The 24,260-nt window shown below is 41.8% G+C and overlaps 1 long non-coding RNA gene across 2 annotated transcripts; it reads left to right on the top strand.

The window, feature by feature from the left end:
- Positions 1–6,889: 6,889 nt before the first annotated feature.
- On the top strand, positions 6,890–23,163 carry LOC125081448 (uncharacterized). 2 transcript variants are annotated; one of them, XR_007121687.1, is made up of 4 exons: positions 6,890–7,082; positions 18,274–18,389; positions 19,447–19,569; positions 23,044–23,163. It is a non-coding gene; the product is annotated as an uncharacterized LOC125081448 (long non-coding RNA). The 2 variants fall into 2 exon arrangements; XR_007121688.1 differs by having other exon boundaries at positions 18,274–18,798.
- The last annotated feature ends 1,097 nt before the right edge of the window (positions 23,164–24,260 follow it).

Raw genomic sequence — 24,260 nt, 5'->3', positions numbered from 1 at the left:
ACCATTCTTTCCCAGTAGATTGGGTTCTTTGTCTGGTCTGATATTATTAGAGTCCATAACCTCCAGAATATAATCCCGGATCATTGACACTGCAATAAAAATATATTGCAGGAAAGGGGAAAGGCTACTAGAGTCAGACAATCCCCCTGAAACTCGTGATTCTCATTGCCCCGAAGAGCCCCAGAAGGTGTTGTCCAGTTTCAAGCAGGAGCAAGTGTTATGTCAATTACTCAAATAGAGTCAGATGGCATGTCTGAACCCGAGGAGAGTCAGCATGATGCCTGTGCTGCTCCTTTTCCAGGGGGCATATGCAAGGGAAGCCACAGTAGTTTGACTGTGATTAGTGGTACTACAGCTCAGGGCTTCTGTTTGAATGTGAGAGCTGCAGCCAGAGTTGGCAGGGGATGACGTGTTCTGGGTAGGGGAGTCAGAGAGTTGCATTTAAACTAGGATGTGGCAAGATAGATGGAGAAATGGCAGCACAGGTGCTTTTTGGTTGCCCAAATGACAAACTCCACTGGATTTAGGGCGGAGAGACAGTAAGGGACCACAATCCAAGAAAAAATGAGGGTACTGACCAGGAAACAGGTGTCCAGAGACAAAAGCTCTTGTCAGTAAATGGTTCAGAAAAGACCAAAGAAGTGGATAAGAAGTAGGTAAAGTGATTCAGCCAAGTGCTCACCTTGGTAAAGAATTACACCACTACTATCAGAAAAGGGTCATGGTCATCCAAAGTGAAGAGAAAGAAGATTAGAGTAGTTATTTCACAGGAAATTACAGAACATGGCAAACTCCAGGGCAGAAGCTGGTTCTCTGAAATTCGTCCAGGGGTTCTAAATCAAAAATTCCCCCCTTAGAATAACGGAAAACAATGTATGGAAACAAAATTGTTTGAAAATCAGTACAAAAACAAACTAAATTTGAGTGTTAACATCTACCTTATATCTTCAATTGTTTGAACTATTTGGTTGACGGTCTTTATGTATTAGGTAGAACTAGGCAGAGGTACAACATGGTATGTTAAGGATTAGAATCAAGAGGCTCTCGCCTCCATGTTCGTAATTTTTTTAATACCAAGTTTATCGGAAACATTGGGCCAAGTTTATTGGAAGCATTTCCTTCCTTCATATTTGACTTCAACCTCTCCAACTTATGCATTTTTTTCCATAGTTGATTCATAGCTTAAAAAGTTTCTAATACTTATTTCATTACTTTTATTTATGATTGTTTTTCTTTTATGTGGGTTATCTCCCAAACATTAAGTTGCCGGTTACATAAAAACGATTCCATTCTATCTCACCCACCAGGAATGTTCTGAAGAAGTCATGAACTGTTCAACCTGACATTTATTCAATCATTTATCCAATATTATCACAACTCAAGCCATCTCATGTTGTATGAGCTACGACTACACAACACATAACCGTCCACTCGGCTTAACTCCTCCTATGAAAGAAATTTAAGAAATTTTCTTTGAGGTCAGCAATTCCTTTTGCTTTTCAATTTAAATCAACAATCTGAGGAAAGTTGAGAACAGCAGTCAGGAGGGAGGGAAGGGAGTAAAGCAAGTTCAGAGTTCAAAGAGTGACTTGAGAAAATATTCTGGTTTCTAGAAATTTCAGATTCCAGACATATATGTACAGCTTTCCAAGGGGGAGGGGGAATGCAGAGAGAGAGAAGCAAACCAAGAAACAGACTCTTAACTATAGAGAGCAAACTGATGGCCACCAGAGGGGAGGGCGGTGGAGGGATGGGGGAGAGAGGTGATGGGGATTAAGGAGGGCACTTGCGTTGTACGGAAACACTGAATCGCTGTATTGTACACCTGAAACTAACAGTGCACTGTATAACTAACTGGAATTTAAATAAAACTTTAAAAAAGATAAAAGAAGTTTTTCTGACTCCCATCCTAGGTGCTGACCTCTGTCCTTGCATGTGGTAAGAGGTGCAGACCTGGGAGATGTTCTCCCCTGAGGATTCAGAGAGGATGTGATACCAGGCAGGTAAGAAGCCTTTCTCTGTGGCACAGCAAGAGGACGGACGTGACTGAGGGTGACTGAGGTTCTCGAGAGGCAGCATGAAGGCTCCCAAGGGGCAGGGAAGTGATGGGGAAGTGGGGGGAGGCCCAGAGGGCTGGGGGAGGGCACCATAGAAACGAGGTTCTATAATCTGCAATGCCTCCTCCAGGACCCAGGTGGCACATGTCCCAAAACATGTGTGAATTAATGTGGGAGTTTATCATTTTCCTGTTGATATAGTCCCATGATCTACTTTTTTAAAAAGTGATTTTGGACCTAGAGAGAAGAAAACTGAGTGATGAGAAGCTAAAAAGGCATAGAATGTGTTAGTGGGCCTGCCTGTCTTGTGAATGTTCTCAAAGTCTCCCCTGTGGGTCCCTGACCTTGCATGGGATAAGGAACTCTGCACATCAGCCTTTATCCTACTGGCAGAGGGAGCCCGGGCAAAAATGTAAAATATTGCAACACTGCCCTTAATGTTTCCATATTCTTAATACTTACTTCCCTTGCCGCTTGGGCAACGTTAGGCAGCTTTTGGCCTAGTACTTCTTGGGTCCTGACTGATTTCAGTGTATGAACCTGGGTCAAGTACAGAAACATGTCCTGACTTGCTACCATGAGGCCCATCCAGGGCTGGCTGTTTTTCCTGTGAGCAGACTTTGGATTGGCTATTGCCTGAAGTAAGGTGCTTGCCCTGGTCACCCTGACAAGGACACACACACCTAGATGAGCTAAATTATCTAAATCCTCTCCTGGTAAGTAGCTTGTTCATTCATTCATTCATTCATTCATTCATTCATTCTGAAAACATTAACTGAACCCTGGTGTTGTGCCAAGCACCATGCCAGGCCTGAGGGGGACAAGAAGGTGTACAGACAATGGTTCTGTTTTGGAAGGTATCAGCCTTTCAGGAGGAAAAGATTGTTCGGCAATTAGTCCGTATCTTCATTTGAAAATGCAGTCTGATAATTCTGGAAGAGGCAGCGGATACCTTTCCTCATGCCCCAGCACAGATGCTGGGGGTGTGGAGGGTGTAGGTACAGTGATGGAGGTGAGGAAGTTAGTAGGAAGGGGGTAATCTGCATAGTCCAACACTGTTGTAAATGCCACTATGCTCAAGATACTGGGTAGAAATGGTAAGACTCTGCCTCTGTTGGGGATGGGGAGTACAACTGCACATTAAAAAATATATACATATTTATATATAAATTTATACATATTTTATAATCATATATCCATATAGCTTATATATTTTATAAATTTATAATTTATAAATAATATACATATATATTATATGTTTATATATTACATGTATGTATTTCTGTGGTGAAAAATAAAAATTTTGGAATGCCATGCTGGCTTGCGTAATTCTGGAAAACAAAAACTTTCTGAAACAGTGTTCTGGCAAGTTTCCTTCATAACACAACCTTGTTTATGAAGAGTGTTTGAGATATTGGCCTGAGGCCTTGAGTAAATAAATGTAGGTATTTGTAAGTCTACCAAAATTATCTGATATGATGCCATTGGCCAAATAAATATCCTAATATTATGGCACTGCTTCTGGGGGAAAATTTATTCAAATGCAGGACCTTTCCAGACATGTAAATGTAAGGTGTCAGTGTCAGGTTGGCAAGAGGACCCTCCAAGGGAAGAGGTGTTCTTGATTCTGCCCTTGCTCAGACGCCACTGACCGTGAAAACACCTTTACGCTCAGCACAGTTCTGCTATGGGGTAGGGGGATAATCTGGCATTCCTTGAAATGAGATTTGTCTTTGTGCATGCTTTCCTAGGGGAGAAGGCTGAGTGTTGCTTGGGAAAGATGGGGAATGGTGGAACCCCATCCCCGCCCTCCCCCCAAGTGGGGGGACCAGACTTGTCTCCCCAGAGGCAGGTTAGTGACTTGTTATTACTTGAGCTTGTCCCTCTTTGAGATTCCACTCCAATGGCCTATCAAAGGATGTCTTCCAACTACGTCAGAACTACCCTAAAAGGCTTCTGATCATCATATTAAACAAGAATTTTGCCAGCTTTCCAATGAGTATTGTTTCTCACTAATGCTTTAGTGACCCAAAGGTCTGCACTGCACACTAGTTAATCCAACACTGACACAAAAAGTAATTTTCTGTTTGGAGACAGGGCTGAACACAGACCTACTTTTTCAGTGCCTTGGTGAGCTTTAAGGTTACACCAGTAGATAAAGTCCTGTCTTTAGTAAAGAGCCACGGAAGTAGCCCTGGGCATCATTCTTTAACTATGTCATACCCAGATTGTGTAAGCATTGATCCGAACAGCGAATTTTCATGTCGCATTTAACATTTTTCGGTATTTTGTTATTTCAAAACCATGAAGCCTTGTATATAGCAGAATCTCCAAAAACATTTGCAGGTTGATTAACAAAACTCACTTATTTTTTAAGAAGAAACATCCAAAAGTTGTTTGCTACTGTTTTAAGGACATAAATCAGTGTTTCCATGACTGTGGAAAATTATAATAAAAGTGCTAGAAAATACACTGTAACACTATAAATGTCAAGGCAAGGAAATGCAAGGAAATGCACTTTACAGTAAAAATCTCAGAAATATCAATATAAGGGAGACTTGGCTTGGCTAAACAAATCTAAAGAAGAAAGGTTGTGCAGGCCAGAGTCAGTCATGTCCTGACTTTCTGTGTGCACTGCTGCTGGGGAACATGGTTTACTCACATGATAGAGAACTGACGAAATTATTGTTGTTGTTACTCTAGTCTTTACTCACAAAACACACACGAAAGTCCACAGACAAATGGACAAATACATTTCTCAGAGAAGTCCTAGTCAGCATTCCTCAGTGTTTAGAGAGAACTAACAAGGAAGAACTAGAGGAAGACCAAGTGGCAACAGAAAGCGTTTCATTTAAGAAAAATAGGAGAGAGTGGTCTTCCTGATTTACAAAATCTTCAAGAAGAAAATGCACATCGATCTGTCATGATTTGTAGAGAAGTGGGGTTGGTCTGGGACCAAAAGAGGCCAAAGGAGTTCGTCTTGTCAGGTTCTTTTAGTATTAAGATGCTCTCAGGACTTTTTAAATTGGATTTTTATTAACATAGTGCTCAGTGGTAATGAACACCTTCCTAAGCTGTGGACAAGCTCTCACACTGTAAGTATCTTTCTCTGCAGCTCACCAACTCTGGTTCCTTGAAAGCAGGGACATTGTACCAATAGGTGCCCGACAGGTAGCCTATAAATACAAACGTAGTTGCTTAAGACAGGGTCTCTTCCAAGACCTTGAAATCCGGAAAGAGTTTACAAAATGCAGTGCCTTTGTATGTACATGTTTTCAGGGGAGAGGATTGTCTCAGAGATGGCGCTAAAGCCGCTGCCTCAAGGAATATTGTCACCCACTGTTCCAAGTGTTTGAGGCCTCTCCCCAAACACCATAACCTCTTAAATCTAGGTCTTTACAGAGGCTGGAAGGGTCTCCTAGAACCCGCCAGTGTGACTTTTCCCAGGAAGCGTACCCCAGCCCCACCAGTCAAAGAGCTCTGTCCCTTCTCACAGAGCAAGCACTTCTCTGCCCCACAGGTCTCATGTCATTTACATGTGTTGTGGGGGGATTTCTGTGTGCTGGGGTCCGGAACGAGTTCTTCAGCATCCCGGCAGCCCCAGCCTCTTGCTCGGCACCGTGTCCCAGCATTCAGCATCATTTCTGGAATTGGGGCCAAATAATACTTATAAAACTGAACTGTTCCAACACCTCTCCTTTTCCCTCACTTCTTCCACACACAAAGCACCCCATTGTCTGACTTGACATGTCACATTTAGGACAAATTCTAGAATTCTCTATCTCTTCCAGTTCCTTGCACAGGAACTTCTCAGGCTCCCTAATCTATCACTTAGAGTAATTTCAAGAAAATACAGAAGTGGCGCTGGATTAAAATGGCCCATAATCCCATTTTAACACAAAGGCCAGTGCTGTCTTTACAGTCTTCTCCTCTCCCTTGATTATTTTGGCAGCAGACTGAACAAATAAAGGATTTTGGAATATGGAAAGATGCAATAATGTTTGAACATAAAACCAGAGAGTAACACTGTAATGCATTCACGTTAAGGGGATGTAAGTCAGAAGACGGCGGCTGTCAATGTTTGATATTTTATTAGCACGTAGAATCTAATTAAACTGATCGCATTATAAGCATGGCTTCTTATTTCTATGTATTTCACTCTGCCAGAGGGTGTCAAGTGTGGAGTCTGATCTAAAATGGGGGCTTGCAGTGACATTTACTTTCCTGACCTGCACAGCCAAATTAAAGTTTATATAGTTCTCCCTTGAAGCCAAAAGAAATACAAGTTTGAGTCGAAACTGCCTTTATGACTCTCATATGAGGAGCCCAGGCAGAGTTCATAAAGTTGAGGCGTGTCCCGAGGGCACTGTTCTTAAATATGGAAAACGATTTTCTTATCCAGAGCCCAACTTCGTTCACCACGAGATTATACTGGGCATTAGAAAATGCCCTGGGAATCTTCAAACTAGAACATTCATCCACAGGACTGTAAGGTCTTTTTTTTTTCTCTTTTTGTTTTTGTTCCTTGGATGTCTGTTTCTATAAACATAATAGGGAAACGCAGAGAAGGGCAACACACTAAGATGAGTTTAAGAATATCAGTTAGGGAAAATACCAGATAACTTAGGTCTCCAAAAATGAAGGGAGATTCATAAAACCAGCATAAAATTAAGGCCCTAAGCAACTTCATCTCAAAAAAGAACCGACAATCTTTGTCAGGAGTTGTAACCGCTGGGCCCTGGGCCAAGAGTCAACTCGGCTCCCAAGTCAGCTGAAGAAGTGACTCACTTGGCTGTGAACGTGCTGCTGTGTGAGATGGCATGTGCCCGATGGGCACCTCTGGCCTCCAAAGGGAAAGTGCTTGGGTTCTCTTATCGCTCAGTAACAAGCCCTGGGGGCCACCCAAGGGTGCTTCAGATGAAAGCCATGGGAAGAAGTCTGAAGTGAGGGCAAGAGGACACAGACGATGCATTGGATGCCAAAACACATAAGCACCAAAGAAAAACAACGTCTGCCTTTTCCCAGGTAAGATCACACGCAACCCATGCAATAGTGGGTGTTCTTATTTACGGGTTTTAAAACATCAACTTAAAAAAAATCAACCTTAATCACTTTCAAGGGTATCCTGTAACATTTGGCAAATAGACTGCACAGGACTCGATTTATTGGACTCAATTTTAAGATGGTTTCAGAAAGTTTCTACTCAGATTTCTTGATTGATTAGTTTTAGAATAAAGTTCATTTGGGGTATATTTAAGGATTTATCAAGGATGGGGTATTTTGAGACTAAATTGTCAGATGGCCACTCTCATGCTCCCTGATGCTAAGACTTAGGGAAATGTCTACAATAAAACAGGGGAATCCAATGCTGCTTTGACCCATTTCTCCTAGGTCTATTTCTCTTGGTCCTACAGAACAAGATTAGCCCTCTTCCCTGTGACTGCCTTTGGCATTATTGAAGATGCTCATCAGAGTATCCGAATTCTCTCCTTTTCAGTTAAAATGCCCCTAGTACCTTCAGCATTTCCTCAAAGGATTTTGAATACTTCTATCATCTTCACTGCTTTTTTCCCTGAACAGTATTAGTTTATCCGGAAATACTGGGATGCCAGTCTGAAAGGACTCCATACTATATGATTCCAACTACATGCCACTCTAGAAAAGACATTCTCGAGAAAGAGTAAAAAGATCTGTGGGTGCCAGCAGCTGGGAGCTGTGGGGAGAGGGTGGAATCGGTGAAGCACGAGGAGATTTTAGGGCAGTGAAACTACTCTGTGCGTACTATGATGGTGGATACATGACATCATCACGCACACAGACAGTGACATCAACTATGGATGTCAGTTAATAATGACTTTTCTTTTTTTTTTTTAGATTTTTTTTTTAATTTATTTGACAGATCGCAAGTAGGCAGAGAGGCAGGCAGAGAGAGACAGGAGGAGGCAGGCAGGCTCCCTGCTGAGCAGAGAGCCCGATGCGGGACTCGATCCCAGGACCCTGAGATCATGACCTGAGCCGAAGGCAGAGGCTTTAACCACTGAGTCACCCAGGCGCCCCGATAATGACTTTTCAACACTGATTCACAGATTATAACGAATGTACCAAACCAATACAGATGCTAACGAGAACAAAATAGGAAAACCAACAACAACCGTCAAACAAAACCTAAAGTACTTTTCATAATCCCATCTTTTACGTCATTTCATACCATAATCCTGTTTTTCACTTACCTTTTGGACCCAAAGGCAGGCTTTTGATTTAGTCCCTATCAAGCTGCACTGCTCATGAGTCTGACAGCTGCTGACCTCCGTTCTCTCACCCAACATGGGCCCTTTTGTCTTGTAGGTAATACACACGATCCAGAAATCGGGTGGCTAGATTTTTTATTCATCTAAGTGACATAAATAAAAGTGAATGAAATAATTTATTCAACAGCTGTTTGTTAAGCGGTAGGACCCAGGCATTGCTCAGGGTTCTAGTGAATGAAATGAATGATAGCCTCTGTCTCAGGGGAACTTATATTCCAGTGTAGGGAGACAGACAATAAGCAACGATACCATAAGTGAGTTATAAAATAGCTTAGAAGACACTAAGAACCACGGGGAAAACGAAATCGGGTGGGGAATCATTAATTATTCAAATGCCCTGAACCTGAGACTGGAAGAAATATGGTGGCTTTGGGGCAGTGTAGAAAGGCTGTCTGTGACAGATATGCACAGAGCCAAGAGTGTGGGAGATGGGGCTGCGGGGGCAGGGAGGGGCCGGATCATGCTGGGTTGTGTATGCTGAGGAAGGATTTTGAATTTTATGCCATCCTTTCCCACTAGAAAGCCATTCCATTGTTTTACACAACAGATACAACAAGCCTTTTGAAGAGAATGGACAGGAGGAAGGTAAGAGGCAATGTGCGGAGTCCAGAGGACCATGGCGGTGGCAGCAGGGCACTGAGAGGAAGAGCTGACTTCCTGTTTTCTGACTCCTAATGATCAGGCCGATCATGGAACATTCTCTGAGATAGCCAACCCTGGACCAGGAGGAGCAGTCTGGGGCAAGTTTGTTGAGTTTGCAGTGCCGATATGATGTTCACAGGCTGGTAGGTTGTAGGTAAGTTGGTGGATTCATGGATTTGGGGATCAGACAAGAGGAAGGAGCAACAGCATACATTCATTCAACAAGATATTAATTTCCACAGCTAGAGTAGTATTTTAGTTGGTATTTCCTACATGCTTGGACAAATACCAGAAAGGCAGGTGAGAGCTGTTAAAGAACAGGGTTTCATGACACCCAGATCTGAGTTGGGATCCTGATTCCACCAGTAGGACGATTTCCTTGAGTTCACTCAACTTCTCTGAACTTTAGCTCCCTCTTCTGCAAGTTGGAGTCATTACTTCTGTGAAGGGTTTTTGTCAAGCTTGAAAAAAAAAAAACTGTAAAAACGTTAGCAGATTGGTTTTTTGGAGATAAGAATCCTCAAGTCTCTATCTTTGTCCCATTCTTTCTCCCTCACTCTCTCTATTTTTCCTTGTGTAGTTTCCTATGTTAACTAATACCACTTTCAAAAAGGAAATTTGTTCTTACATGCCTGTACCTCTGCAATCTTCTAGTCTAGACTGATATGCCTCTAATAATTGGATCTAGAATTTTTAACATTGCCTAAAAGAAAGTTGTAGATTTAAGAATGCACCATGTTTTCTTTGGTCAAAGCTTCACCTATATCTGCCAACTCCAATCTTCTATCACCTACACAAATCCTAAACAGTCAATAATAGCGATTTGTCTTAAATGTCATTCAGCAATTACTTGATTTCAACCTAGGCAGCTGAGGAGGAGAAACCAAGGACAGATGTGTTCCTTTAGATTTGGGGATTTGCAACACAGCTTTGGTGGAAAGACAAGAAAGAGAGAAAAGTGAAATGTTGATGGTCCTATTATAGAATGATTGATGGTTTTGCTCAGCCAAACTGAGAAACTAGGATAATACTCCCAATGACTAAAGGTCAGTGTTACTTGGAATAAAACAGAGGGTAAGGGGAAAGAATGCCAGGCTCAGTGGGATTTGCAGGTAGAGGTGGGATAACCACAGTGCTGGCTTGGCTCAGGGTGTGATAAAAGAAGAAATTGCCCACGTGGCATGGGAGTGACGACTGACAGGGTAGAAGAGAAGAATATTTTGAGAAAAATTATAACAAGAAATACGTATCTGTGCCAGATATCAAAACATACTATATAACATTTCATGCTTAACATAAAGAAATACAGATGAGGAAAAGAAAACGTGTAAGTGGAAAACCAGAGGGAGCCCAGAACCTGACCTGGGTTAGCATGGGATTATTGAAACATTGCTGGACCATGAGTGGGAAAAGCAAAAACTTAATGATATTGGGCTAAAATTAGATAGCGTTTGAAAAAATATTCAAATAATCTCCAAATACATCAAAGAACTAAATATCAGGGAAAACATAGGTGAGTTAGTAGGAAGGCAAGATTTCTTAGAACTTGAAGTGATAATAACATTCTAAGAATTGGAGCAATATAAGATAGAAAAAAAGCCAGATTCTTACATGCAACTAATGAATCACTATATCAAATGAAACATTTGTTTCAACTAATGAAACATTATATCAAAAACTAATGATGTACTATATGTTGGCTAATTGAATTTAAATAAAAAAACAGATTCAATTAAATAAAAATTAAATAAAAATGTAAAATCTTTGTAAGCAAAAGTAAGGTTAAAATAAAAATGTGAGGGGTGCCTGGATGGCTCAGTGGGTTAAGCCTCTGCCTTCAGCTCGTCATGATCTCATGGTCCTGGGATTGAGCCCCACATCAGGCTCTCTGCTCAGCAGGGAGCCTGCTCCCCCTGCCCCGCCTGCCTCTCTGCCTACTTGTGATCTCTGTCTGTCAAATAAATAAATAAAATCTTAAAAAAAAAATAAAAATGCAAAAGAAGATTTGGTAACATACACAAGTAGAATGCATATATAAAGCAAGTAGTATAGATTGGTACCTAATGGAAAGTTAAGTGGTTATGAAAATAGTCATATAATTTGGGCCAGTATTCTAGTGTCTAGAAATTTATCTTTAGGAAATAGTAGGAAGGGGAAAAAAGCTAGGTCCTTGTAAGTATTAATTGCAAGACTGTAACTATAAAATAATAAAAACAAACCAAGTACCTAACAATAAGGAAATGATAAAGGAAATTAGGACATAACAACTCAATGACATATTTAGCAATAAAAATGGTAATTTGAAATACAATGTAATACCATGAAACATATTTGAGATAATTTTTGAAGGTTCTGGTTACATCCTTTATATGGTTATGGACAAACACCAAAGTGGTACACTGAAAAGTTAACACATTTTTTTTAGTGAGCTAAGGTTATGGGTGATTTTCTTTTTTAAATTTCGTTGAAGAGTTTAAACTATTGTATGGGTGATTCCAGCGGAAGACGCATACAAGAAAGGGAGCATGAGGAAGGATCCAGGTCTTGCTGAAACCAGAATGGTAAGTCACCCAGGCTAAAGGCACAGGCTGCAAAAGTTCTAGGTTGGGTCTGAGGCCCCAAGTCCATTTCCTTATCACCTTAATTCCCTAACCAACACTACAGTTAATTTGTGTTACTCACAGGAAGTAGGTTTGCTTAGATGACTGACTTAATTACACCAGATGTGCCTCCTCCCTTTTGAATGGCCCCTCCTAGTAACTACACGCCACCAACATATCTGAGGCAATAATAATTGAGGACAGTCAACTCTAAGCTTCTTAAATGCATAAAAACTGACACTCTTAAAGTTTTGGCTTTTTGAAAACTTCCTGAATCTTCTCAAAACAAAATGGACCCATAAAGACCAACACTATCAGTACATCCCTTTCTGTAAGACCAGACAGAGCCAGATTTCTGTACCTGTGTGTTCTTCATTTTAATATAGTTCCTCCACCACACAACTTGTGTATCTTTTTTAATGACAAATCACCAGAAAAGGGAGAAATGAGGAGAGAGTAGACCTGAGAGGAAGGAGGAACTATGAGAGGCTATTGTTCTATAAAATAAAGCACTGACATAAGAAGAGGAAGTGGGGGGGATTTGAGGAGGCTTCAGGGCCTGATGGAGTTTGTCACAGGAGAGCAGCTCTAGGGTACAAAGAAATTGGGGATTGGAAGAAGAGACTCTAGACAGGCATTGGTCCGAGTTTTGAACCTATCATTTAATGTCCTTTGCGAGATGCATGTACTGACTGGAATGCCTTTTTGATTAGTTTTGTGGTGAACTGTGTTTTTGTGTGCAAACTGTTAATATGAGAAAAGGAGCCACACAGAGCCCAAGAATGTGTGAGCCTCTCCCTCCTCTGCCACTGGATAAATACCAGGATATTTTGACATCGCTCTGAAGAAGGAGGCCCAGGGCTGTTGAGTGCTTCTCACCCGGAGAGGATGAAGTTCCTGAAGAGAAGGCCCTGTTGAATGGCTCAGGGGAATTTGAATTGAAAGTTCTCTGTTGGGTGTTTGTACCTAGGAAGGAAAGTGAAACCAGAATCATCCTTATCAGAGCTAAATGACAAAACAGGCAAATCAGAACAGTATTTCCTTCTAAAGACAGATAGCGCCCCATGGAAATTCCTCTCTGGGCTAAAGCAATGAGAGGCAGATCTGTAGTTGTGCCACATTTTCACTATTCGTTTTCTTAAGGGCTAATACATAAAATATTTAATATTATGTATAGGGTATAGACATCAATCAATAAAACTAAAGAGGGCGCCTGGGTGGCTCAGTGGGTTAAGCCGCTGCCTTCGGCTCAGGTCATGATTTCAGGGTCCTGGGATGGAGTCCCGCATCGGGTTCTCTGCTCGGCAGAGATCCTGCTTCCTTCTCTCTCTCTCTCTGCCTGCCTCTCCATCTACTTGTGATCTCTCTCTGTCAAATAAATAAATAAAAAATCTTTAAAAAAAGAAACTAAACAGACATGAACTTTCTTTTGCTGGAAGGAATAAAAAAGTGGCTGCATTGACAGGGCATTGAGAAGAGGGTGGCCTTGGAGCAGTGACCATCCATCAACCAGTTGGAAATATTTCAATATTTTAAACAAAAACTATGGCCATATTGGTACTTACTAATTATCAGCCTTGGTCCCTCCTCTTCTCTCTTCCCCTTGATAGCGTCAGCCTTTTTTTGTTCCTTTTTTGCCCTTTCTAGCTGTGTGATTCCTTCTCACTCTGTTCATAAGTTACTCAATTTCCTTCATGCTCGGAGTGAATTTATGTGTGTGACTGGGATCCTACAGGTAATAGCAGATTCTCTTATCTGACGAGCATGAGGCCAAGTGGCCTCCTTGTGATACCTCCACTGCCATGGAAGCTAAGGTGGGTCATGGGTAAGAAGCAGAGGGTTCCCATGGTGACAAAGTCGTGCTAACATTGAGCAGCATTTCTACCACAAGTGTACCAGTGCAGGGCATCGGTATGAACACCCTTGTAACCACTGCCTGCTTGGAGTGCCAACAGGGGGTCTTCAATTCCACCCCACCAGTACAGACAAAGGAAGCCCATCACTTACATTTCTCAACATGGTACACGCTGGGCAGGCAGCCCACGTGTCAGGGAAAACCCCACTCTGATTTCACACCTGGCCTGGAGTGGTTGGTAATGATCTAGATGTGGCCTCTGAGCAGAAGGTCTGGGGTGGTGCACTGGCTCTCCCACTTACTGCCCGAGTGCCTCTTGGTCACTTCACCATTGTACATCAATGATCTAAAAATGAGGACATAAACTGTTGTTAATTTACAGGTCTGTTGTGGAAATCAAAGGAGTTAGTTTTTGCTAAGAACCCAGTGTGGTGCCCGGAGCATAGGAAGGACTCAACTTTTCAAAGTACTGTGATCGTCAGTTTCTTTCTTTTCCTCTATGCCATCGCTGAGACTAGCTCGACTCCCTAACTCCAATCCTATTTCTTATTTTTACTCATGTCTAAATTTTGAAAATAGCTTAGTTTGGGCTAAGACGCTGCTTCTCAACTTTTTTTTTGGATTCATACACTCTTTTGATAAACATAAAAAAAATTTTTTTGCCCAGCTCTCCAAGGAGATTTTGATACACTCCTTAATAGGACTTGCTTCTATTACCCTTTTCCCTAATTCTCTATTGTCCTTCTTGATGATAATCAATGAACTATAGCATAGCTTTTTAATGATAGAATTATTACTTATCCAATTTGACATGTCCACAAAATTCCCAAGTAGTTAAACAATCTGTTCAATGTTGGCTCTCGCTCCTCCAGAGGGAAAGCATTAGGGAACGCCTCAGTAAATGTGTGGGGATTTGCAGAGCTTGACCTAGAAGAGGGAATGCATGCTGAAGGCTATCATGAACTCCAAATTCAGAGGACAGAAAAGTAAAAAGTCAAGAAGGAGGTCAAGTTTAATAAACCAAAGAGAGACAATGGAGTACTGAGCTGGAAAGATGCAAAGCCTGGAAAGTCAATGCAAATTTACTACAGAAATAAAGGCAAGTATCTAGATTCAAAAGAGAAAGAAGAGGAAAAACAGAAGGTCAGGTATTATTCCCAGTGACATGCTTTCATATGACAGCCAGGGAATGGTCTGTAGCGGATAAAGCATCAGGGACCACCTAATGGTTTAATGGTTTGAGGAGCGTTAATTCCCAGATATGCTCAAGTCCCCCCTGCAGATTGTGTATCCATATGGCTTTTGGAAAGTTGAAAACAAAAATCACCATTTGACAAATGCACAGTGGTAATTGCTTTAGGCAGAAGTCATCAATAAGGGCTAAAATCAGTGGGGGAGGTGAGTATGATGAGAAAAAAGATATTTGCATTGTTCAGTTTATCTCCCCAGAAGATACTTAATAATTGCAGAGGGAAAATCATGACTTTACAGTGGAGAAACCTGGAAGACATTACCCTACCAAAAGACCGAAGTTAAAATCACTGGTATGGTGGGGGGATAGATTACCATATCTCTTCTGACGCAATGTAGTTTGAAAGCACAAAAGTGATGTTGTGGGAACATGACAACTAAATGCAGCTTGTGGTTCAGGCTGGATCTTGAACCAAGAAGAACATTAGTGGGGGTGAGGGGACGCTGCGTAGCTTAATCAGTTGGCAGAACTTCTGCCTTAGTCAGAAGGCAGAATCTCTGCCTTCTGCTCAGGTCCTGATCCCAGCTGGGGTCCTGGGATCGAGCCCTGCATCAGGCTCCTTGCTCAGCGGGGAGTCTACTTCTCTGCTTGTGCTTTCTCTCTCTTTCAAATAAATAAAACTTCCTAAATATTTTTTTTAAAAAAGAACATTAGTGGGACTCTGAAATTTGAATACGATGTATAGAAATATTAATAGTATTCTGCTGATTTAAGTTCTTGATTTTGATCATTATACTACAGTTATGCATGACACTGACGTTTGAGGAAGCTGGGAGAAGAGTATATGGAAACTGTAGTATTTTCACAACCTTTTTGAACTCTAAAATTATTTAAAAATAAAAAGTTAAAAAATAATTTTTTAAAAGACCAAAATTTATAATAGCCCCGGAAATAATAGTAAGCAACTGCTAAGTACACAACAGTTACTTAATGAAGGTAGTGGTAGAAATTTCCATCAAACAGAGCGCCAGGAAGCAAGGCTGAGGAATCCAATAAGAAGCACAACAAGAACTATGTGCTCCAAGATCAAAGAGCTTGACTGACCTGGGGAGAAATAGGAGAAAGCACTAGCCCTTAAGGAAAGGACTGCTGGTTGCTGAGCTCAACTTCCCACAAGCAAGTGTGGTAGTTCTAGCTTCAGGAGCCACAGCATGGACACCACACGGAGAGCGATGCTTCAGAAACAAAGGAGGTGGGCTGCAGGTGGGCATGGCCAAGCTGCCACAGCAACCCTAGACTATTCCACGGGAAAGGCAAATGCATGTCTAACGGGCTTCACCTCTTGTTACTTCGAATCTCTTTCCATCAGCTGAGGCTAGTCCTACCTCTGTTATCCACTTGCTCTACCTCTGAGATGCAGGGTGAGACTCAGAGAACTAGGCTCCCCCACTCAACATCTTCTTTCTGGGTGTCCGTGTACATACCCCATCCTCTGAGCTCACCTGTACTCTTTGTTTTGTATTGTTTCCGTACCACAAACCCCAAAGACCACGCCAGGGATATGGGGTCACATGGTGTAACACTGCTCTCCCAGACGTGCAATGATCCCATTCAAAGTCCTGGGGCAAAGACCAGAAGAGCGACTGCCTGGCCTTCAAGGCCCTTCAAACTACTACTCTATCTTCTCACGCCTTTCCTTCGCTGGGCCTACCCTTGTTCACTTGTGCTCCAGACCTACAGTACTACTAGTACTCCCAGCACTACTAGTACTAGTACTCCTACTAGTACTACTGTACTACCTGTACGTCCCTGTGTTCCAAGATTCATGATGCCTCAGAGCCTTTTACACAACAATCCCTCTTCCAAGAACATCCTCTGTGTACTTCTTTTCCTATACGACCTCTCATTCTTTAGGCCTGTGCTTAAATATCATATCTTCCAAAAACACTTCACTGACCTTGGAAGATGGGGTTAGATGCCATTCAGGCGTGTTAACATCTGAACTTCATCTCACCCCTCCCATGGCACCCATCACGTTGTATTACAGGTACATGTTCCCTTGTCTGTACAGCCACAATGGGACTTACCGACCATCAGCCTGTGTCCTCCTTCCTCTCTTTTCTCTTGCCCTTGGTAGAGGCAGTCTTTTGTGTTCTTTCTTTGCCCTCTCTAGCAATTGATTCCCTCAAGGGTAAGGACAGTATATCCCCAGAACCCAGCAGCATATCTGGCATATAATATGGTTTCAATAAATAATGGATGAATGAATGAGAGGCTTTTTTATAGTATATGTCGGTAATGACTTATGCCAGTGGTGTCATACTGGTGGCACATAATACCTCTAATCTTCTCAAAGTGCAGATACTGCTCGCTTTTAGGAGACCACCCAGACCCCCCACAGAGCCCAGCTGCAGCACTGTCTCATAGCAACGCCTTCCCTCAACAAGTCCCCTGGAAGAATTCCCACAGGAGGGTTTGGAGTGGGGATGGGCAGGACTTTCCCGTGGGCTACACTGATTTCACTAATCTCATCTCACTACTGTGTCATCCGGTAGAACAAGTCAGTCAAGTCGCATGTACTGCCGCCTTCAATTCAGGCTGTAAGGAAGAAAGGAAGCATGTGTTCCATGTTGTAAAGAGAAACAAAGGGAAAATAATAAGGCTTTAGAAGAGGTGGATGATTTTAACACCTCCATATCTGCACTCATTGGCTCAATACAGCAAACCCTAGTTAGTAAAATAAGACCAAAAAAAAAAAATGTCCTACTAAAGAAGCACACAAAACATTTGCATTTGAATGAGTAAAATTCCAAAACCTCAATACTGTAAAGCAGCAGCTGTGGGGCAGCAGAAAAAGAGTTTTGGACTCGGATCTGGGCTCCAGGCCTGGCTCTGCCACTCAGTAGCTGTGTAACTGTCCAACTCAGCCGTTCTCAGCTTGGGTTTCCTCTTCAGCAAGTGGAATGCTGCCCTAAAAGATCTCGACAACCCCAAACCATGTTAAAGTCTTTCTTGTTGTGTAGCAGACACAAATGGCAGTTTCCAATTATCTTCACCCTCGTCACCTAGCCCACATCTAGGTTACTCGGTTGGTCCAGGAGTGGCACCTGGAGAGACGGTTTATTCATCTGTATTTCCTCCAATTTGGTAGTGGCTGGAAAAATGCTTTCCAATCTGAAAGTTGCTAGGCAGAAGTGAAAAGTGAGTCTAGCCTGATTTATTTGAAGACCATAAAAATCGATAAACCTTCTTTTCTTGCTCCGTGCAACAAAATCTTTCTTTAGAAGTTGAAGAGTCAGACAACATTTTGTGTGATCCTGTTTTGTCTAAAGTTTACCTGCCTATAATCCCTCCATTCTAGATATCCTGGGGCTTTCAAGAATGCCTGTCAGCACTACTCTTTGGCAGAAACTGTGTATTTCTATATGATATCTCTATTATTATTCCCTTAAACTGTTATTTAAAGCATTTAAGTCATACACTCCTAAGTATTAAGGATATTCAATTCGATGAGAATGTACCATGTGCAAATTTCCAAGTGGAAACTTGATATACAACATTTTTTGACTGTCAAAATGCCCCTTTGAGAGATAAATGAGATATTCTCTTCACTTTACAGGTAAGGAAACTGAAGCTAAAATCATGGGAGTATCTCGCCCACAGTCAAATCAAGGTTGGAGCTGAAATCGAAACCCCGGGCACCCCAACCTTGCTTGTCTACCTGTTCTTCTGAAGGTCAGGTTCCTACCTTTCCCTTCTGTGGTTTTTATTCCCCAATTCTAACACATTCTTTATTTATAGGAAATACTTATTAGCATCATTTGAGCTCTTCCTAATAGACTCCCTATTTCAGTATAATCGACTTAGAGCCTTATTAGCAGTGAAGAGGTCTAACCCAGAAGGGCCTGGAGGTAAATCCTCAAGAGACCTGATGGTTCAAGACTGCGGCTTCCCAGCTGCTGTGCAAGTGGGGTGACTGATGAGCTTCAGAGGGACCACACAGGAGGTGACAGCTATTCTGGTTGACTGGAGATGCCGAGGAATGAGAAGACAGGGAAGACTTTCAGTAAATACGTAATAGGAAGCTGAGTGACTGGAAATGGAAAGTGGTGGTACATGAATACTCTTGCTTACACATGGGAAGGTGGGTGATGTTTGTCATACACTGAAATCAAGGAAACAAAAGGCTTGGTGGTGGGGACAGAACGGAGTGGGAAGAATTTGTAGGACAGTTAAATGGACATGTCCAGTTTTCCAAGTGGCAATTAGCAAAGGTTATTCCAAGTTTGGCTTGAAGTCTGTGGTTAAGTGAAAGCTGAAGCTATGTGATTAGACGAGGTTTAAACAAAGTGTAAAGCATGAAAGCGTTGACGGAGGAGTTTGACTAGTGGTTAAGAGGTGATCAGAGGGAGGAGGAAATAATAGCCCAAGAACAAACAGGAAGAAAGTGGAATGAAAGTGGGGAAAATTGTTGAACAGAATATTTAGGGGAAAAGTAGCCAAGAGTATAAAATTTCAGAGTTTAAGATTGTTTTAAACTAATCGTTAAAGAAAATTGCCTTAAAATTATTGCAACAGATTCCTTGACTTGTGGAAATAGAGTCAACTAATTTGTGTAATTTCTCCATTATGTGTCATTCTTTAGTCCCTAAGAGCCTTGAAAAACAGATACTGCATTGGTAGAGAAAAATGATTCCAAGTATGGGTCATGGTAGAGACAACTAAAAATTTTGTTTTGCCTACTTCATGGTTTTTATTGACATTACAAAAATAAATCTTCTTACTCTTACAGTCAATGATATCTATCTCAAGGATTTATATTTATGAAATAAATAAAACTAGAATGCTGACTTAAACCCAAGGAAAGTTTCTTCTGATGAGAAATCCTCAAGAGACGAATTCGATTGAGTGCTTGGTGAGTACTTTACATTGTAATATTAGTCATACTTCTCAGGATTTAGCTCATTACATACTTTTCCTTTATTTTTGTCCCTTATTTTAGTAATTTAGTAGCATTCCAAAAATCGATTAGGATGCAGTAAGCATTACTAACCTTGACCCTATAATAGTGGAAATGACCTCATTATCACTCTCGTTGCCAAACACAATCCAGGACAGATTGTGATCTTGGTTTGTGAGGAACAAAACAATATGAGAGTGAAAAAAAGGCAGTTGGAACAAGTCTCCCAGAGAATCCTCAACTGATACCCTCAAAAAAAAAAAATGAAATTTGGGTCCAATACCAAAGAACATACCACTGATTTAAGAGACAGCACACGTCAAGCTGATAGAACTCTGTAAATGAAGTTGTCACAGATATGCATTTAAAAGCAACGGAGGGGCGCCTCGGTGGCTCAGTGGGTTAAGCCACTGCCTTTGGCTCAGGTCATGGTCTCAGGGTCCTGGGATCAAGCCCTGTATTGGGCTCCCTGCTCAGCAGGGAGCCTGCTTCCCCCTCTGTCTCTACCTGCTTCTTTGTCTAATTGTGATCTCTCTCTCTGTCAACTAAATAAATAAAATCTTAATAAATAAATAAAAGCAACGGAAAAACCCTTAACTCCTATCCTCTCCCCAGCTCTTAACAGTTGGAGTTATTTCACCTGTAGCTTCTACTGTCCCTTATGCTTCAATAAATTTAGACACCCATCTACCCAGCAGTACCCCATCCACCACCAAGACACAATTTCAAGTATGGCCTTTCCCTCTCTATTTCAGTTCCTTCAAGTCATTTACTTCATTGGTACGCATGCCATTTTTTTTTAATTTGTTCAGCAAATATCCTGCTTACTTTTCTGTGTGCCCGGTACTATTTTAGTGGCAAATGAAACAGACAACTGCCTCTGTGATGGTTATATTTTAGTGAGGAGACAAAAGGGATGGCCCTGGATGCTTATGTCCTCCCCACTTTTGGCAGCACAGCAAAGAGCTTGGAAAGGAGAACTGAGTTAGTTTAACAGGCTAATTATAGTTTACCAGGCTAATTACAAGTTGCCATATTCTAGAGTATCCTCCTTTCTAAGGTTACTTCCCCAACCAGGGAACTTGTGTGTAGTTTCATGGATGCTTTTTGGCCCTCCTCCTCCTCCCAAAATGCACACCATCAATATACAGAACATCCTGGGGGACTGTCTTTTTTTTTTTTTTTAAAAGATTTTATTTATTTATTTGGCAGAGAGAGAGAGAGAGAGAGAGATCACAAGTAGGCAGAGAGGCAGGCAGAGATAGAGGGGGAAGCAGGCTTCCCTCTGAGAGCAGAGAGCCTGATGCAGGGCTCGATCCAGGACCCTGAGATCATGACCTGAGCTGAAGGCAGAGGCTAAACCCACTGAGCCACCAGGTGCCCCAGGGACTGTCCTTCTTCACTGGAGCCTTGGCCATGGAACATGCAGACCACCTACACCTGACATAAGCTCTAACAAGTAACAATGTGCATTAGAGAGATTGTGTATGTTCTACTACTTCTCTGTTTTTCTCCAATAAACTCTCCATCTGACCTGAATGGCATTGCTATAGATAAAGGATAAAAATTACATTTTTTTAAAAGGCCCTTTCTGATGGTGATAAGTATTATGAAGGAAACGAAACAGTGCAGTGGGACGGGGGGCATCTGAGTCTGGGTGAGGACTGCTTCAGCCAGGAAGGGACCCTTTTAGAGGAGACAGTAATAGAATCAAAGGAGGAGTAATAAAAGGCAGGCAGACAAGCAAAGAAAGAACATTTAAGCACAGGAAACGATAAGCATAATAGATTGGATGAAGGAGCTCGAAATGTGTGGAGGACAGGAAGAAAGCCAGGACCACAGTGACTGAAACAATGAGCATTAGAAGTGACATCAGACAAGTAATCAGAGGGCCTGTAAGCAGATCAGGTTATTTTCAAGCTACAGCAAGAAGCTCTAAGAGAAGATGAAGTGAAGGATGATAATATAAATTGATAAACATATTTAAAAGTTTGACTCGGGTTTGGAGGAGAACGGCATTCCAAGGCGCATGAATGGAAGCAGGGAAACCAGGTCGAAGGCTCGCAGGATCCAGGTGGGGGAAGGGCAGATGAGCAAAGACTGGTTAGGCCACAGGCCTCTCGTGTGAGCACTGACTGGATGGCAAGAGTCAGGAAAGTTTCAAGGATGACTCTACGACTGGGATTGTAGGACTTTGCATAACTGGTGCACACGGTCACCCCAAATCATGTAAATGTAACCACTGAGGAAAAAATAGGAGGCCATGGGAAACAAGAATTAATGAAGACTGGATGTCTAGTGTCAGAAAGGCCGCCGTTGGAGATGGGCAAGTAATTCTGAAATATTCTTGGCAAGTTGATGACTCAGTGAGTTACAGGCTGCAGCCACCTCGGGCTTCTTCCGGGGAGCCTAGCAAGGCGGTGCTCACTGCCAAAATGTGACATATAATCCTTCCAACCTGGATCTAAAAAGGGGGACAGATCAAAGCTTGTGAGAAGTGAAAAAAGCCAAGAAACAAAAACCACCTTCCGAGAAGTGGGCTCAGAGCCTTTTACAAACGTTCAGGACCAGAGTCTCAAGCTGACTTGGAGGTTTGCCACTAGAATTTACCTCAGAATCAGAGAATTAGTCACAAGACTCTATATAAACCACAAAGAGAATTGGGGGGCAAACTAACCACTTATTCAACTCCTACGTTCCAGGCACTTTACACAAATTATCTCTGTTCATCCTTAAAAATAACCCTGGGAGAAGGCAGTTTCCGTTATTATCTGGAAGAACTAAAGCTCAGGGAGGTTAATAAACAAGTTCAAGGCATTACAGACAGTGTCGGGATTAGAATCAGGCAGGCGCAGGGCTCCGGTCTCTCCAGGCACAGAGAGGAGGGGCACCGACAAGTGGTCGGGAAGCAGGGGGAAGCCCCAGTGTCCAGCATCAGCTGCTGAAAGTCGCCTTGTGCAAGCGTCGTGGAGGGCTTAGCTAGAAGTTAAACCTCCACTGGCTACTTCCCCTTCATTTTCCAGGTTCCCTGGTACTTCTGTCCTCTGCTTCTTCCAGACAGTAAAATGAGATTTAGGATTATCTGAGCTTCCGCTAACCACATGCGTGCACTGGAGCTGCACTCAGTGTAGAAGTAAAAAATGGGAAATTCAGCAAGTGCCTTCTCTTCTCTTGAGGATCCGTTCTCCTCCGGAATCTGTCCATTTTCTTTTCCCTCCTCACATAGTTGTTTTACACAGTCAGTCCAGAGATTACAGTCACCCTCAGGAGGGTTCACTCATAGGAACTACTTCATGACTGAGAAATAATGTTTTAAACCAAAAATTCTGAATCAAATAGACGGTTTCTAGAAATGTATTCATTTTCTTTATACACTTTACTTTTGATAGCATGAATACTTATTGGTGCTCACTAATTATTTGGTTATAGTCTCTTTTTGTAGAGGATCGACTTGGTTGCTACGCTAAAAACTGTTCTTCCAGACCCGGGAGCGAAGAATTCCATTGGCTTTTCCCACATCACGTTCATGAACCTGACTATGCTTCGGCACTGCCCTCTGGTGGCTGAACTTCTGAACTACAAGTCAGAAGCACTGTCAGGAAATGGAGAGCACTCTTTCTGGAGGTGAGGCAAATTTCTCAAAATGTTCACTCCGCGAGCAACAAATTGTAGTGGACATGGGCCTCCCTGATAACAAAATATCTTACTGCGAACTGTTTACCACTTTGTTATTAACAACGGCAGAAAAACAAAACAAAGCTCTTAAAAAGGTCTTCGCATGTTTAAAAGCTCTGTGGCGTGGCTACTGAATGTAGACAATAATTAAATAGATGACTAATTAATAAAATGATACTAGATAAGCGCCTGGAAAATAAAATACTAAGGACAGGAAGTTCTGAAGGACTGAAGACCGGCCGGTGAAACTGGTCGTTGAGTTAGAGCCGGAACATAAGCTTTCCTGGAGTGACACCGCCACCTTGTGTCTTTCTGAGGTTCTTCGGATAAAAATTCGCAAACCTTTTTTTAAAAAAAATAATGTTCTCTAATAACATAAATTTGAAAAGTTGTTTCAAGGTTCAAACAGAAATTTGTTGTGATTTTATTTTAATTCCAGTGTAGTTAATATTCAGTATGATGTTAGTTTCAGGTGGGCAATGTAGTGATTCGACAATTCCGTCTGTTACTTAATGTTATTTCGCCCATTCCCCGACCAACCTTCCTTCTGGAGAACATTTGTTTATTCTCTATAGTTAAGAGTCTGTTTTTTGTCTCTCTCTCTCTCTCTTCCCCCTTTGCCCAACTGTTTTGTTTCTTAAATATCACATGAGTGAAATCGTACGGTATTTGTCTTTCTCTGACGGGCTCATTTGTTTAGAATTATGCTCCCTAGATCTACCCACGTTATTGCAAATGACGAGAACTCACTCTTTTTATGGCTGAATAACATTCCATTGTGTGTGTATGTTTGTGTGTATATATGATATGTGTATGTATATATATGTGTGTGTATATATATGTATGCATGTGTGTGTGTGTGTGTGTGTGTGTGTGTGTGTGTGTGTGTGACATCTCCATTAGCCATTCTTCTTTTGATGGACACTTGGGCTGCTTCTATATCTTGGCTATTGCGGATAATGCTGCAATAA

The sequence above is a fragment of the Lutra lutra genome, chromosome 11, assembly GCF_902655055.1.
Source record: "Lutra lutra chromosome 11, mLutLut1.2, whole genome shotgun sequence".
In the NCBI taxonomy this organism is placed as follows: Eukaryota; Metazoa; Chordata; class Mammalia; order Carnivora; family Mustelidae; genus Lutra; species Lutra lutra.
This window is presented reverse-complemented; position numbering and strand designations above follow the sequence as displayed.